The sequence below is a fragment of the Convolutriloba macropyga genome, chromosome 2 (genome assembly GCF_964194025.1).
Source record: "Convolutriloba macropyga chromosome 2, txConMacr16.3, whole genome shotgun sequence".
Classification (NCBI taxonomy): Eukaryota; Metazoa; Xenacoelomorpha; order Acoela; family Convolutidae; genus Convolutriloba; species Convolutriloba macropyga.
In genome coordinates, this window is record NC_134469.1 from 59,946,653 (window position 1) to 59,963,726 (window position 17,074).

A 17,074-nucleotide genomic window follows, 5' to 3' on the forward strand; every position below is an offset into this window, starting at 1 on the left:
GGGTTATTGACTTCTGGTTTGTCGTTTTCCTGGTCAAGTTCAAAAACTTTCCTTATAAACTAACGGAAGCTGATTTTCTGACAATTCCTGCTAAAAGTTGTTAATTCGTGCTTAATCATATGAATTCCTGCTAAATCTTGATTAATCCTGCTTCTTAGTTTTTACAAATTAATATCTTGCCATATCATGGTTAATCTTTTCTGTTATCATTCCAAAACCTTGTTCCTTGACATCCATGCAAATACTCACAAATCTCGATATTTTTAAGGTGAGTACCATGTCAAGATTTTGGCAGGATTTACCAAGATTTATTATGTATCCTATCAAGGTGTAATAAAGTTGCTGTTCGCATGTTAAAATTAGAAAAACCTAAAACCAGATTTCATATGATACCTAATTAATGCTAAACCAATACCCAATTTATCAAAAAAAAACTTTTTTTATGAAGTTGTGGCACCATTGTGGGAAGACTTGACAAGTCTTGGGTTAAGTATTGAGCACAGTTTTTATTGTTAGCTTGCTTTCGTTCTGTAACGAAAGAAGAAGGCCGCCACTTGCAATGCATTGCTCTATGCTTGTCAAGTCAAAGTCAAGTCTTCGCCAAGACTTGGAAAATTTTGAGTCAAGTCTTGACATGACTTCACAACTCTTGAGATTTGAGATAAGACGTGATCAGTACTAATTTGTCAATTCAAGACGTGTATATCACTGGAGAAGTACTGATCAAGACTTGAATTTTGTTTCGGAAAAGGAAACAAGCATAGTTCCAAAATCTTGTTACCTTTTGTTCTTCAAATCCACTAAATTGAACATTTTCTAAGGTCAAATCAACAGACACAAAATTTTTTTTGAATTACCTGGGTCATCGTCTTCTGGCTTGTCGTTCTCCATGTTTCTGAAGAGATCCTCTTTATGCTTTTTAAGCTTCTTTTGGTAGAGGGCAACTGAGAGCCAGGCACAGACGACGTACACACCAGCAAATACCAACACAGTAATGTCCACTGCCTCAAAGGTCGCCATAGTACTTCAGGGACACTGTTATCCAGGGTTAGACCTCAACTTATGGAAAAGTCATCCATGCTTGACCAAAAGTGGATGCTCTACTCCACAAAGTTTATGAAAAAAAAATTAAATTCGAATCAAGAAAATTTTTCCGCTCGATTTTAATTAGTTGCTAAACCGGGTACTTAATAGTCACAATATTGACTAACACCCACCCACCGTAAACCGCAATTTTCTTACATCATTTTGGTGAAAGAATTGCAATTTGATAAGTCAGAGTCTAGACCTGGGATAGCTGAAGACTGCGATGACAAGAACACCAGAAGGTGAATTGTTAATGTGATTCTCTTCAGCGGAACTGTTTGTCTTCTTAAACTGCTCTGTTGATAATAAATGAAGATTGCTCTTTGGAAACTTCACTTCGACTTCACTTCTCCAAACTAAAGTTAATGTCATTTAAAAGAACCTATCTGCTGTATCTATCTGCAGCTTCTAAGAAAACTCTAAATACTTTTGAACAAACTTCGTTTCTTTGAAAAAAATGCTATGAAACCTATCAGTTAATTTAATGTTACAGTAACAGGCTGTTGAATTTCACATTACTGAGTTATAAAAGCTGTTACAATTTTTATATATTTGAACACTAATTAACTAACAAAACTCGGCAGTTATCCTGCTCGATCTAGCAAGATTATACAAAACCAAGCCACAATTTTGCAAGCTTATTTCAAGATCTTGCAAGATAGCTGGCTTTTGCATGATTATATATAATTGACCCTTTGGCCACATGTTAAATAGTACCGCTGAAATTAATACCGATAATTCGAAAAGTTATAACTTTACAACTTCTCGATACGGCGTCTTCAAAAGTTTGTAGTCAAAAGACTTTCATAAAATCAAAGTTTTAAATAACATAAATTTTAATTAAATCCTAAAAGGTAAAACACAAGGCAAAAAAATATATTAAATATTTCAACCTGTCGCTCTTGTAATTCTGTTACCCAGTTCCGATAGTTGAGAACTCTGCATGCAGAATTCATAATACCACTAAGATGACTAATGCACCCGATGACATCTGGCCGCTCTCTAAAGCTTAGTCCATTTCCTGCCCACTCTTAGATCTCAAATTGAATTAACTTTTGATTGAGTTATTACTTGCTCTAGTAATATGAAAAACACCATATATTCTTAGCAGAGACGGAATCAAATCCACTTCAGCCTGACCGGAACGCACTTGAGCGCCTCATCAAAAACAGCAGTTGGGTCGGTTTAGATTGTTCAGAGTTGGCAAACATTCTTCACGAAATCCGTCCCATAGGTCGAGCACAGTTGACTTTAAATGCTCGAAGGTTTGACTATAAACTGATAGCACGCGCGTTCTTAAAACACATTACTAGACCTTGTTTTGTGAATTCCTCACCCAACTGTTTACAAAATTAATTAAGTAAAAAATCAGTGTGCAGCTCTATGAAAAAAATGAATTGAAATAACTCATAAAATTTTTTAAACAAATTTAAAATATAACTAAAACAAGACAGGCCATGTAAACAAACAAACAATTTCCTCTGAAGAGTCTCCGAGGAATAAAATAATTAATTTAAGAAACATGCTGAATTTTTCATTCAACTCCAGGTTTTAAAATCAAACTAATGATTTTTTGAGTTATTGAAATAAGTAATGTTTTGAATGGAAGAAGAGAGCTAATATGAGCCGTACTAGTTGGTTTATGATATTGTATAACTACTGCAATTTTGGTATGAGATGATTTACGCAAAAAAACAGATAGATGGAGTCAGAGGATGGGATAACGAATCTCTCACGGTCACATAAAAAAATGGAGTTACATTTGTGTTTGTTGTGACACAATTTCTTAAGCATCTGACTACAGTCCTACTTAAGCAAAAGTACTCGGGAGTATTTGGACTCAAGTTATTTTTCTGGGGATGTTTGTCCGAGTATCATTTTTGCTTTTGTGTTCATGTGATATTTTTTCCGCTGAGGAGATATCTTAGTAAACTGTGGCTTTTTTGTGAAAACTTTAATGTGACTTTTCTAATGATGCTGTGTATCTTGCCTATTCTGATCTTCTCATATTCTGCTAACCATCAGTGTAACGTTGGGTTTCAGAAAAACTTAGTACTCATAAAATATTATCCTTTGAGGCCAGTGTGTTTATGTCTATAATTGTTTATTTTTTTGCCATATTTGGCCATGCGTGGAAATCATTGATACATCTAAAGTATCTTTGATAATTCCTCTAATCATTATAATTGGCCAGAGACGTGTCAATCTCTGAGTAACGGCCGCTCTCCTAACAAAGTCAAGGGAAACTTTACACCATCCAGTTCGTTTCAGCGGTTTCAAATCTGTTCGGATAATGTGTTTTTGCATAAATTTTTTTGATCTGCACTATCCGCTATACTGTAGATTACCGTTGCAATACTTGTTGCTCAATTAGTCACAATAACTAACTGCTCAGCTTTGCTGTATAACAAACTTGTTTCTCTCAGAATAACAAAACAATTCGGCACAAAAAATCAAATTTCCGTTGAATCGTTGTTAATCATTCAATTTATAAAACGGATTTAGGAAATCTAATTCTAACATATTGTAGCACTATAATTTGGCTATGGTCATGCAAAGTTTCAGCGTTCAGTTTCAAAGATTATAGAAAAAGACACACTTAATGTAACTATAACTGAACAACAATAAAAATTTTCTAAGTTTAATGTTATCAATTCTCTCTGTTGGTTTCAATTACACCAATTTCGAGCTAGAGAAGTCTTCGTTAACCACAGGAAAAGGAACTAACTATACAACTCTATTTATGCTGTTGTAAAGGTAAAAATTGCTCTTCTGATTGGTTGTAGATCAATATGTCGTAAAATTCTCTCAATACACTGAGTTTGGGTTTCGGGATACGTTGTACGGTGCCCCGCACTCTCTGAGTTAAAAGGAAAATTGCAAAATTCATCGAATCTGGCATAACAGGATGGGTATCTCTTACTCCGTTTGAGCTCAATTTGTGTGATTGTGAACATTTGAATACTTGACGTTAATAGCGTAGTTCGAGTTTGAATTTCAGTTTAATTTCATTTATGACAATTGCGTACTAAAAATAGTTACTAACATTAATGCTGAAATAAGTGAAAAAATCCGTATGGCTTCAACAGAATGTAGAAATGAATTTCGCTTTTCATGCTATTCTTGCTTTGCTGCTTGAAATGGTTTTTACTCGCTATTCAGTTCAGTTGTTGAATTAATAAGCTCGGCCTACACATCGCCGGCACTATTTTCCATCGCGAAGACATCTGTTCCAGGTAGTACTGGGGCAAGATTCAGTACTGGTCTCTTGTACACTCCGTCGTTTATTCGAACTATCGCTGATCTAATCACACCGTCAGACCCATCGATGGTCTCCATAACTCGATCTAGATTGTAATATCCATGCTTATTTCTGTCTTCTAACAACCGAACGGGATCGCCTCTTTTAAGGTTTTCGTTCGTCTTTGATCGCCATTTTTGCCAATTGTTCAGAGCTGGCAGACTTTCTTTACAAAATCTGTCCCATATGTCGAGCACAGTTGACTTTAAATGCTCGAAGGTTTGACTATAAGTTGATAGCCCGCGCGTTCTTAAAACACATTATTAGACCTTGTTTTGTGAATTCCTCCCCCAACTGTTAAAAAATTAATTAAGTAAAAAACCAGTCTGCAGCTCTGTGAAAAAAATGAATTGAAATAACTCATAAAATTTTTAAAACAAATTTAAAATATAACTAATGCAAGACAGGCCATGTAAACAAACAAACAATTTCCTCTGGAGAGTCTCCGAGGAATAAAATAATTAATTCAAGAAACATGCTGAATTTTTCATTCAACTCCAGTTTTTAAAGTCAAACTAATGATTTTTGAGTTATTGAAATTAGTAAATTTTTGAATGGAAAAAGAAAGCTAATATTAGCTGTCCTATTTGGTTTATGATATTGTATAACTACTGCAATTTTGGAATGCGATGGTTTACGCAAAAAACAGATAGATGGAGTTAGAGGATCGGATAACGAATCTCTCAAGGTCACATAAAAATGGAGTTACATTTGCGTTTGATGTGACACAATTTCTTAAGCATCTGACTACAGTCCTACTTAAGCAAAATTACTCGGGAGTATTTGGACGCAAGTTATTTTTCTGAGTATATTTGTCCGAGTATCATTTCTGTTTTTGTGTTCTTGTGATATCCTTTTCCCGCTGATGAGACATCTTGGCAAACTGTGGTTCTTTTTGTGAATAATTTGATGTGACTTTTTTTTAATTATGCAGTGTATCTTACAAATTCTGATCTTCTCATATTTTGCTAAAAGTCAGTGAAATGTTGGGTTTCAGAAAAACATAGTACTCATAAAATATTATCCTTTGAGGCCAGTGTGTTTATGTCTAAAATTGTTCAATTTTTTTGCCATATTTGGCCATGCGTGGAAATCATTGATACATCTAAAGTATCTTTGATAGTTCCTCTAATCATTATAATTGGTCAGAGACGTGTCAATCTCTGAGTAACGGCCGTTCTCCTAACAAAGTCAAGGGAAACTTTACACCATCCAGTTCGTTTCAGCGGTTTCAAATCTGTTCGGATAATGTGTTTTTGCATAAACTTTTTTGATCTGCACTATCCGCTATACTGTAGATTACCGTTGCAATACTTGTTGCTCAATTAGTCACAATAACTAACTGCTCAGTTTTGTTGTATAACAAACTTCTTTCTCTCAGAATAACAAAACAATTCGGCACAAAAAATCAAATTTTCGTTGAATCGTTGTTAATAATTCAATTTATAAAACTGATATAGGAAATCTAATTCTTACAAATTGTAGCGCTATAATTTGCCTATGGTCATGCAAAGTTTCAGCGTTCTGTTTCAAAGATTATAGAAAAAGACACACTTAATGTAACTATAACTGAACAACAATAAAAATTTTCTAAGTTTAATGTTATCAATTCTCTCTGTTGGTTTCAATAACACCAATTTCGAGCTAGAGTAGTCTTCGTTAACAACAGGAAGAGGAACTAACTATACAACTCTATTTATGCTGTCGTAAAGGTAAAAATTGCTTCTCTGATTGGTTGTAGATCACTATGTCGTGAGATTCTCTCAATACACTGAGTTTGGGTTTCGGGATACCTTATACGGTGCCCCACACTCTCTGAGTTAGTAGGAAAATTGCAAAATTCATCGAATCTGGCATAACAAGGTGGGTGTCTCCCACTCGGTTTGAGCTGAATTTGTGTAATAGTGTGAACATTCGAATACTTGACATTAATAAGGTAGTTCGAGTTTGAGTTTCAGTTTAACTTCATGTATGACAACTGCGTACTAATAATAGTTTTTAAAAATTAAAGCTGAACTTGATGAAATTTGTATGGCTTCGACAGAATGTAGAATTGAACTTCGATTGTCATGCTATTCTTGCTTTGCTGCTTGAAATGGTTTTTACTCGCTATTCAGTTCGGTTGTTGAATTAATAAGCTCGGCCACCACATCGCCGGCCCTGTTTTCTGTCGCGAAGACATCTGTTCCAGGTAGTACTGGGGCGAGATTCACTACTGGTCTCTAGTGCACTCCGTCGTTTATTCGAACTATCGCTGATCGAATCACACCGTCAGAACCATCGATTATCTCCGAACTCGAGCTAGATTGTAATACCCATGCCTATTTCTGTCTTCTAACAACCAAACGAGATTGCCTTCTTTAAGAGTTTCGTTCGTTTTTGATAGCCATTTTTGCCAATTGTTCAGAGTGGGCAGACATTCTTCACGAAATCCGTCCCATAGATCGAGCAGAGTTGATAAACTCTGCTCCGTCCCATGAGTCGCGCGTTCTTAAAACACAGTACTAGACCTTGTTTTTAAATCCGTACTAGAACTTGTTCTTAAAAACACAGTACTAGACATTGTTCTTAAATCCGTCCCATGAGTCGCGCGTACTTAAAATACAGTACTAGACCTTGTTTTGTGATTCCGAACCCAACTGTTTACAACAAAAGTAATGAAGTAAATAATCAGTGTGCAGCTCTATGAAAAAATTGAGTGTAAACAAACGAACCATTTCCTCTGGAGAGTCTCCGGGGAATAAAATAATTAATTTAGGAAACATGCTGAACTTTTCATTCAACTCCAGTTTTTAAAGTCAAACTAATGATTTTTGAGTTATTGAAATTATAAAATTTTTGAATGGAAAAAGAAAGCTAATATTAGCCGTCCTATTTGTTTTATGATATTGTATAACTACTGCAATTTTGGAATGCGATGGATTACGCAAAAAGCAGATTGATGAAAATAGAGGATGGGATCACGAATCTCTCAAGATCACATAAAAAATGGAGTTACATTTGTGTTTGATGTGACACAATTTCTTAAGCATTTGACTACAGTCCTCGGGAGTATTTGGACGCAGGTTATTTTTCGGCAGATGCTTGTCCAAGTATCATTCCTGTTTTTGTGCTCTTGTGATAATTTTTTACGAGCAAAAAGTTGCCAAGCAAGAAGTGATTGGGGGTCCATACTTCTGAGTCCTTAACATATGAACTGACTGGATTCAGAGGTGTTGCGTTCAATGTCTGCTCTACGATATACATCGTAGTTGAAAAAACGTCTCTGTGACTGATCTGTTTCTCAACACTGCATACATTGCTTTTTTGCGGCTGCTCATCAACCGTTCTCATACTCCACCAAAGTGAGGTGCTGTGGGCGAGTTGAACTTCCATCTGATTCCCCGTTGAATTAGATGATCTTCGATTCCTTTTTTGATCCATGCCGCAACGTACTCTGCAAACTCTCATTCATCTCCAACAAAGTTTGTCTCTTTGTCGCTGATGATTGTACTTGGTTTGCCTCTTTGTGCAAAAAAATCTCATAATTGCATTGAGATCACCAGACAACTATCAAGGAACGGGCCAAAGCCGTCGACTCAAACATTTGTAAAGGCAGTTGAAGCATCTAACCGCTCTCCGGGTAGATTGGCCATTACTGGTGCTTTTGTTTGTGCTCTGCTTTTTCTGCAGATAACGCACTTTATCTTAACTGATCTTAAGGAGTTTCGTATAACTGGGATTCACATCTTCTGCAGAAAAATGCTTCCTACAAGTTTAGTGCCCTCGTGTTGATTTTCCTTGTGCTAGTTTTGCAAGAATAATTCAACAGCGTGACGTTTCCAGTGTTTCGTGCTTTACATTGAAGTCCAATTGACTTTTGCCTATTCTTCTTTTCGGGCGAATTAGTACTTCTTCGTCTAGGAACGGAGAGAACTGTAGCATTTCGCAGCTTTTTGGAATTTCTTTTTTAGCTTTCAGAGAATTCATCTCTTTACCTCTATTAAATTTACTGAATCGTTTCCACTGGATAACAGCTTTCTTCTCTTGAGCTTTTACCATGAAGACTGATTAGTTTATATTCTCTTTACCTAAGGCAAATATTAGGTTCACTTGCTCTGGCCATTCATTTTCTGGTTGCCTCAAACAGGCCGGCCACTGAGCCACTCATTTCTCCTAAGTTCCTCAATATTGATCGTTCTAGTGCCAATGTCGGCTAGGTTGTTGATACCGCTCACATGCTTCCACTGTGAAACATCAGTTTTTGTAGTATCTCAGCTACTCGACTGGCCACAAACAGTTGTTGCTTACGATGGGAACTTTTTATCCACTGCAATACTGTAGTTGAGTGTGACCAAAAACTGCAACTGTTTATCGCCATTTCGTGTTCCTTGACTATCTGTTCCTTCAATCTCACTACCATAACTGCCGCTTGAAATTCCAGTCGGGATATTGAAAGTTGCCTCATCGATGCCAGTCTGCATTCTCCAATAACAAATGCTAAAGCAGCTGTGTATGCTTTTGGTTGTGAACGTAGATAGTACAATGTACATATCGTGTCTACAGATGCGTCAGCGAACACATGAAGTTCTGTTTTATTCCTCTCTTTGTTGATGAATCTTCTATCAATGCTCGCTTCAGCCACAATTTGAAGTTGTTCTCTCTATCCTAGGAATTCCGATTCTTCAACAGGTTCCACATCGTTGTCCCAATGTTGTCCATTCTAAGTCCGGTTGCCTCGCAGAAGTCTTCCCATGTAAAAACTGAACGGAGCAAACAATTCGATCGGGTCGAGTACTGAAGATACGAGTTGCAGAATCTTCCTTTGGTTTATGAGTGCTTTAACTTCCTTATTCGTTTCTCTCCACATTTGAAGACTGTCATATGTAACGGTTCATTGTAGTCCTAGCCCTGAAGATTCCTCCGTATTGGGTTCCACTTCGACTTGTTTCGTGTTGCTGATTGACTTCAAATCTTCTGGGATTGCTTCGGTTGTTGCTTATCCACTTCTTCAATTCAAATCCCTTTTGAGAGAGAAGAGGTTTCAGTTGATTGAAGTCCTCAATTGCTTCTTTAGGTGTTTCCACCGATTTGATGAAATCGTCCATGTAGGCGTTTTTTTGTATTGCCTTTGCTGCAATTGGATACACTTCTTCGTTGTCCAGTCCCACTCGCTTGAAAACATAGTTTGCACAAGTTGGAGAACTCTTAGCTCCAGATACATGACGCTGATATTCGTATATCTGAACAGGTTTATTAGTCCTTGGGCACCATAAGAACCTAAAGTAACTTCTAACCTGTTCGGGAACTTGTACTTGTAGAAACAACGATTCGATGTCAGCTGTTAGGGCTGTTGGTCCTTCACGGAATCTGAATATTGTTCCAATCAACCCATGTAGCAGATCAGATCCGGCTAGTAGCTTAATATTTAGGCATACCTCTTTATGCTTTGATGCAGCATTGCCAACCCGTCTTACTTTGCCAGGCTTGTTCGGGTTTAGCACTGGATGGTGTGGCGAATAACATTCCTTCCCGATTTTGCCTTTCTCTTTGGACTCGTCCAATATCTTTACGAATCCCTTTTCTACATCTGTATCTATTGACTGTTGGTATAAACTCTTCAGATTTGGATCCTTCTGGAATCTTCGCTCCAGTGAGTAAAGCTGACCCAAGGCTGAGCTGTAGTTGTTCGGTAGGTTTGGCTCTGGTTTACTCCACTTCGTACCACTCGCCTGTGAACTTCATCGTACTCTCTAGCATCCTTTGTGCCTGCAGTCCCTTCTTTGACTGACCGACGACGTTGATTTTGGAAGCATAGGTTTCTATGTCCCACCAAGTTTGGATATTCTCAGCCACTTTCAGGTCTTCTGTGAAGGCAAAATGAAAGGCATTTTGTCTTCTTTTGCCCGTCATGGGTCTACTGACTACCCCTCCTAGCTCTGTTAGAACTGCTAAAGGTTCATTTCGTGTTCCTATCTTAAAGTCAATGAGCATTGTAACTCAAAAGAATCTTGACCAAGGATGATGCCAACTTCCATCAAGTTGAAACTTTTTTCGGGTAGAAAACTCAAGTGATTAAAGCTTTGCTTTAGCCTGTTGTAGTTGTAGTTTTGATTCCCAAAGAGATTGAGGGGTGGGCAGACTCTTCGACTGAAACCACCTTTGAAGGTAGTCCCTTATTTTGAGAGGAACATTTTCTGTCTTCAGATCCTTTGTTCCTGTGTTTGCCATCTATGTTGAGCGTCAAATCACTGCCTTGGACTTGTAACTCCTCTTGTACATTTTAATCGCTCAATGAAACCGTTGATCCAATATCGAGGAAAGGATATGTATTCAGCCTGTTGCCACCGGTCTGTATATGAAAAAACTCTTTACTCTGGTTTAATGCTACTGCGCTTAGTTGATTGCGTGACTGCCCTCGTCCACTTGGTTTTCTGAGTGTAGCAGTCTGTTGTGCTTCTTGATGCATCCATTGATGCCGCACAAATTGGCATTACAATCTTTGATTGCAATTCCTTTGCCTAGACATCCGTAACCTAAGCGTTGTATCCTTACTGCTGCGTACCAATCATTCACACTCACTTTCCTGAATAGTGGACAGTTCCAATATTTGTGAATGCCATCGGCTAGCGGACAGTGATCACTTTACATTTGCTTCGTTTCTTTCACGTTCAAACAAGAACTGAAAATCGATGTTTTTGAGAACCGTTTGTCTCTATTTGTGCTTCTTCGGTCTTCTTCTCTTTGCTCTCCCTTGAAAGCTGAAAACCCCCCATTGCACAAATGCCATCCTAGATAGCCATTTTTCAAACATAATCAGATCAAGCCAATCTTCATCTTTATCTTAAACATAGAACCACAACTTCTCTTTGTGAACCTGAGGTAGTTTATCTACTGCCATATACAGTGGCGAGCTTGATTGCAGATCACCAATCTGCTTGTACTCTTTGAGCACAATCTCATACTGTGAAACAATAACTGAGAAACTGATGTGACCTGTTGAGTTGTGAGGTTTCACCTGACTTGCTTTGCGAATACTCTCCTGTTTTGCATCAATAATCACATGAGGCCGTGCAAACTTCCTCTCCAGTATGCAGAACCATAGAACTGTCCTAAATAGCCCATCCCAGAGGTTGCTGACCTTGCCTTGCCTGTCAGTAAATTGTTCAGACGGCTCATCATCTCTCAGTCTGGTATTGGTGGGCGTTGATCCACTGTTGATCCAATGAACATACCAGACCAATCCGGCCATCCGAGGGGTTTCCGTCGATTTTGTTCAACTTCAGTTTTGGTAGAATACTGCTACCTGAGTAACCGGTGTTGTATCGTAGACAAACTCTTGGGAAACCTCTTGGTCTTCGACAATTGAGGAACGGTCGCGTGAACAGCGATATCGTGAGAAGTGACTATAGCTGTTCACTTCGGGGGTTGCTTCAAAGCAAAATGTTGACCGATCCGGTGTTAGATGGTGGTCGATCCTACTGTCCCAGTCTGAGGCGTCTCTATTCTTTTGGGTCCAGTTAAGCGTGATTTGTCTCGAGCACTAGTTGATTGGAAACGGAGATCATCGTTCTCTAAGGCTGTTCTCTTCACTTTGCGCTCTAGCTCACGCTCTTCCTCCAGTAGTTGATGCTTGGTTTCCAGTTCTTTCGTTTGCATTTCCAGCTCTAGCCTCTTCTGCTTAAATCTTTCGTGTTCTTGTCGCATTCTGGTTTTGAATTTGATATCGAATTTTTTCATCCTTTGCTTTACTAAAGATGTTTCCGAAACATTCTCCGTCTCATGGCTGCTTGCCGTTGCTCCATTTTGCACTGTCTGAGCAACCAGGTTGTCCATGGGGTAATTGTTGTTACTCTCACTATCTTTATTTGCTTGAGTTGCGTTGCTTTGCTCTGAATTTTTGCTGGTTGCCTGCCTTTGGTTATATATACAAGACAATGATAGTCCAAACATGCTTTGCACTTCCTTGTTTCCTTCAGATGTAATTCACCGAAAATCGTTGAGAAGGGTGCAAGCTTGTTTTGACTCTTCAGTTGCTCGGGTATTTCTTGCTCTAGCAGGTGAAGAGTCTGTAAGTAGAGTACCTTTAGTTTGTTGGTTCGATCTGATTCTTCAATTATTTTGAAGCCAATCGGCGTTTTAGTGTTAACTTCTTACGCTAACTCTTGAAGCTTCTTGCCGTATCTGTGAGCTGTTGATTGAAAATCTTCTCTGCTGCTTTTGCTTGCATTGCCTCGTTGCTGTTTGCGTTTGCTTTGCTTTTTTCCTTTGAGCAGGGTTCGCACTTCAAATTCTTTTTTGTATTGCACTCTTCTATTCGCCTCGCTGGCCTGTTGCTGTTGATTTGTTTGATTTTTCTCTGGGGTGTGCTTTCGGCACTTTCTTTATCAGTTTGGTCAGCAGTTTGCCTTTCACTGTTCGGGTCGGTGGACCAAATGTAATGGCTGCTCTCCTATCAAAGTCAAGGGAAATTTAACACCGCTCAGTTCGTTTCGGCGGTTTCAAATCTGTTCGGATAATGCGTTTTTGCATTAACTATTTTGATCTGCTCTATCCGCTATAATGTAGATTACGTTGCAATACTTTTTGCTCAATTAGTGTCAATAACTAAGTTCTCTGCTTTGCAGTATAACAAAATTGTTCTTCTCAGAATAACAAAACAATTCAAATCAAAACAATCAAATTTTCGTTGAATTTTTGTTAATAACTCAATTTGTAAAACGGATTCAGGAAAACCAATTCCAACAAATTGTCTCACAATAACTTGACTATAGTCATGCAAAGTTTCAGCGTTAACAAACTTAATTCTCTCAGAATAAAAAAATAATTCAGACCAAAAAAATCAATTTTGTGTTTAGTTCCCGTTAATAACTCAATTTATAAAACGGAATTCACACAATTTGTAGCCCTATAACTTGGCTATAGTCATGCAAAATTTCAACGTTCTTCTTCGAAGATTATACAAAAAGACACACTTAGTATAACTATAACTGAACAAAAATGATAATTTTCTAAGTTTAATGTCAGCAAGTCTTTCTATTGGTTTTAATAACACCAATTTCGAACTAGATTAGGCTAAGTTAACAACAGGTGGGTGAACTGACCATGCAACTCCATTTATACTGCCGTAAATGTCAAAGTTGCATTTCTGATTGGTTGTAGATCACTATGTCGTAGGATTATCTCAATACACTTGTCGTAAGATTCTCTCAATACACCGTATAAGGTATCCCGAGTTTGGGTTTCGGGATACCTTATACGGTGCACCGCACTCTCTGAATTAGTAAGAAAATTGCAAAATTCATCGAATCTGGCGTAACAAGATGGTTATCTCTTAATCCGTTTGAGCTCAATTTGTGTGATTGTGAACATTTGAATACGTGGCAATCATAGCGTAGCTCGAGTTCAAGTTTCAATTTAACTTCAAGTATGGCGATTGAGTACTAATAATAGTTACTAAATATAATTGTAAAACAAAGTGAACAAATCTGTAGGACTTCGATAGAATGTAGCATTAAAGTTTGCTTGTTATGCTATTCTAGCTTTGCTGCTTGAAATGGCCCTGAGGCGCTAGTCAATTTGGTTGTTGAGTTAATAAGCTCAGCCACCACACTCTGAACAATTTCGTTTACTCTGAATGCGTATTAGGGGAGAAGTCTTTGTTTTCTGAGATTTTTACGGAAAATGCTGCTGTCATGTCTCTTTTCTTGTGATCTCCTCTTTTTTAATTCTTATGAATACCTCTATTGTTTCTACTGCTGTTTTTAACGATTCTCTGCATTTGCTAGTTAATAACACTGAACTTGTAAATCAGACTTCCCTGAGTTGTTTTTCTGTAATTACTTGCTTTTCGGCTCTCAGTTTCTTAGTTTTGATTTTATTTATCCAATTGTGATGTCATGCCGCTATTCTGCCGTTTCAGTTGACTTGTCGGACTTTTAAAGTTATCTGTTAGATTAAAAATTTGTTTACCTTTAAAAAGCTAAGTTTGCTAAAGTTTCACGAATTTTTTGTTGCCGCTGACTTTTTCTAAAACTACTTTTTTCTTTCACTGAGCTTCCTGTTCCTGAAACTGTTTTAACTTTGATATTGTTGAGCTCACGCTGAGCTCATTTCTTCAAACCATTGTTTGGGATAATTAACAATCTTCCAATATAGGTAATTGTTTGTCTAATCCTTGATTTTGCAAAACCGTTATTTTGAAAGGCTTTCTTTCGAGAGTCTGATAACATAGCGTCTTTTTCTTGCTCGTTTTCGGATTGTTCTTCCGTATTTCTTTGTCACTAGATAGTTCTGATTTGTGGTCAACCAATATTTTGTTGTCTTTGCCTTCAGAATTTTGTTCTAGGGCTCTGCTTCTAGCATCCGTTCAATTTTGTCCTTCAGTAAACTACTTTTAAATTCTCCCAAATTTCTATAGTTGTAACATTTTTAGAAAACATCAGTTGCTGTTCGTGCTCCAAGCAATTGCTCTTTTCCGTTTGTGCCCTCCCCCCAGCTTAGTGGGTGCATATTATTTGCACCCTCCCCCCCCCCCCCCCCCAGATTTTTACATAATGATTTACCATGAAATCTTCGCCCAAAAATATGCATGAATTGTGTTGAAAACTAATATTCTGAAGCAAAGCCAGAAGTTCCCGTAATTTCTTTTCCCTTGTAACTCTTTATTTTATATCAATTCCGCAATCAAGAATATCTGGAATATTCTGCTGAGCTATCAAACTTTGTGGTCAAAATTGTTTGCTGTCCCGAATTTTGTCAAAAGCTTACCTCTCATTCAATCTCTGGAAATCTGTTGTGTGACTTAAAGAACTGAAAAAGTATGCACAAAATCAATACTGAAACAATTTTAGAACAAATGATTTTGAATCAGACTAAATTCATGGCGGCAAATAACTTTTGAAAAGAAGAACTGATCAAATAGTTCCATCTCTTTACAAAATCTGTTTTAAACTTAATCGGATGGTTTGCAGCAAAGACTTTGAATTAAAAAGCAAAAAATGGCAATTGTTTTAGAAAAACTTAAAACGAGCGTCGAATTTTGGTGTGTTTTTCTCTGATCATGCCTATTTGCACGGCAACGGCAAAAAATAAACAATATCTTTTTTTAGTCAAAATTACTCAACATGGGCCCTGCATTCTCTTACTCCAGTCATTCTGAACAAAAATCAGATATTTTGAAAACCTAAACTTTTAACGCCCGCAGAAAAAGGGAACGCAGGTAGATTTTACCAGGTCTAAAAACTGAGAATTAATTATTTAGATTGATTTCATTTCAGTTTTATTTGAATTTCATCTTTTGGAGAAGTGTTATAGCCCGGGTCGAGGTTTTTGGGTAAATTTTCGTAAGAAATGCGGTGAATGCGGTGAATTTTCGTAAGAAATGCGGTGATTGCGGTGAATGCGGTGAAAAAAAATAATTCACCGCTTTTCACCGCATTTCTTTCAAAAATTCACCGCATATGGTTTCCAAAGTTTACTCAATCTGATTTAAATTCACAAGAATTAACAAACAAGTAAGTGACAGTTGGCGCAGTGGAATAAGCATTGGAAGGCATGCAGGAGGTCAGAGGTGCGAACCCGTGTAGGGACGATTCTTTTTTGTAAGAATACTGAGAACGCGGTGAAAAAAAATAATTCACCGCGATTCACCGCATTCACCGCAAAAAGATGTAAGAAATACGCGGTGAAAATTATTTTTTTTTTCACCGCATTTCACCGCATTTCTTACGAAAATTCACCACCAAACCTCGACCCGGGAGGGTTGTAAAAGTTCGGGCGAAATTAGCCACTTTGTCGCTTTTCTTGACAAAATTCAGCGCCAATTTCGGTTACTTTTTTATTTTTTGAGCAAGAAGATTCCGAGTAATTTCATTGGAGGGAGACAAGGGTAGATTAATGTGTTGAACAGATATCACTATTTGCAGATTCTGGTCAAATTGCGCTTATTGAATTAGTTGAAAAGTTATTCTGGGACAGCTCATTTAATTCTAGTTAAATTTCCGTCTACCAACTAATCATATTAGAGTTGCCGAAAAACTAAGTGATTTAGCTATAACAGCAGCTAAGATTAGTAAATAAGATCAGATCTCTCCAAAAATTTCCAAACAGAATTGTATGAGCTGAACATCCGTGAGTTTACAAAGAGCCGAAACGTTCGTCAAATGGCATTTCGGCCTGAAATCTTCTGAAGCACTTTTTCCAACAATAAACGATTTCAGACGTTTTCGGAGATGTCATTTGACGAACTTTTTATCTCGCAAAAAATCACAGCCCCGAAGTGATGACGGACAGCAAAAGCAAGAAACTTTGGTTGAACTAAGAAATTTTCATGGCAATCGAAGTCAGTTTTTGTAATAAGAAACTCGTTACTTGCTTGAGTTCATCTTGTATCAAGTAGTTTTCCTTCGCAGTTTTGTTATCGGGCTTCAACTGAAAATAAAAACGAGTTCTCCTCGACGAAAAAGCTACGTACACCTTCCACTTAGATAAATTTTAAAAACTGCGACAAAAAGTAGATAATACAACATTTTGAGTTCAAATAAGAACTCTGGTAACAATTAAGTATATCTCTAGCTTTTAATTAATTAAAAGACGTTTGGTTCAGATTTGAAAAAGTTTCAACGAGTCAAACTTCCGACACTTTTTAGACACAATTCATTTCTTTTTCATTTACAGCATTTTTTTCAAAGAACTGCTTATTTTTGG

General features: G+C 37.4%; 1 long non-coding RNA gene across 1 annotated transcript; it reads right to left on the reverse strand.

Moving 5' to 3' along the window:
* Positions 1 to 861: 861 nt before the first annotated feature.
* LOC142335383 (uncharacterized) lies at positions 862 to 15,251 on the reverse strand. Its single transcript, XR_012758869.1, has 3 exons — positions 15,137 to 15,251; positions 1,289 to 1,442; positions 862 to 1,035 (listed from the first exon to the last, which is right to left on the reverse strand). It is a non-coding gene; the product is annotated as an uncharacterized LOC142335383 (long non-coding RNA).
* Between the last annotated feature and the right edge of the window lie 1,823 nt (positions 15,252 to 17,074).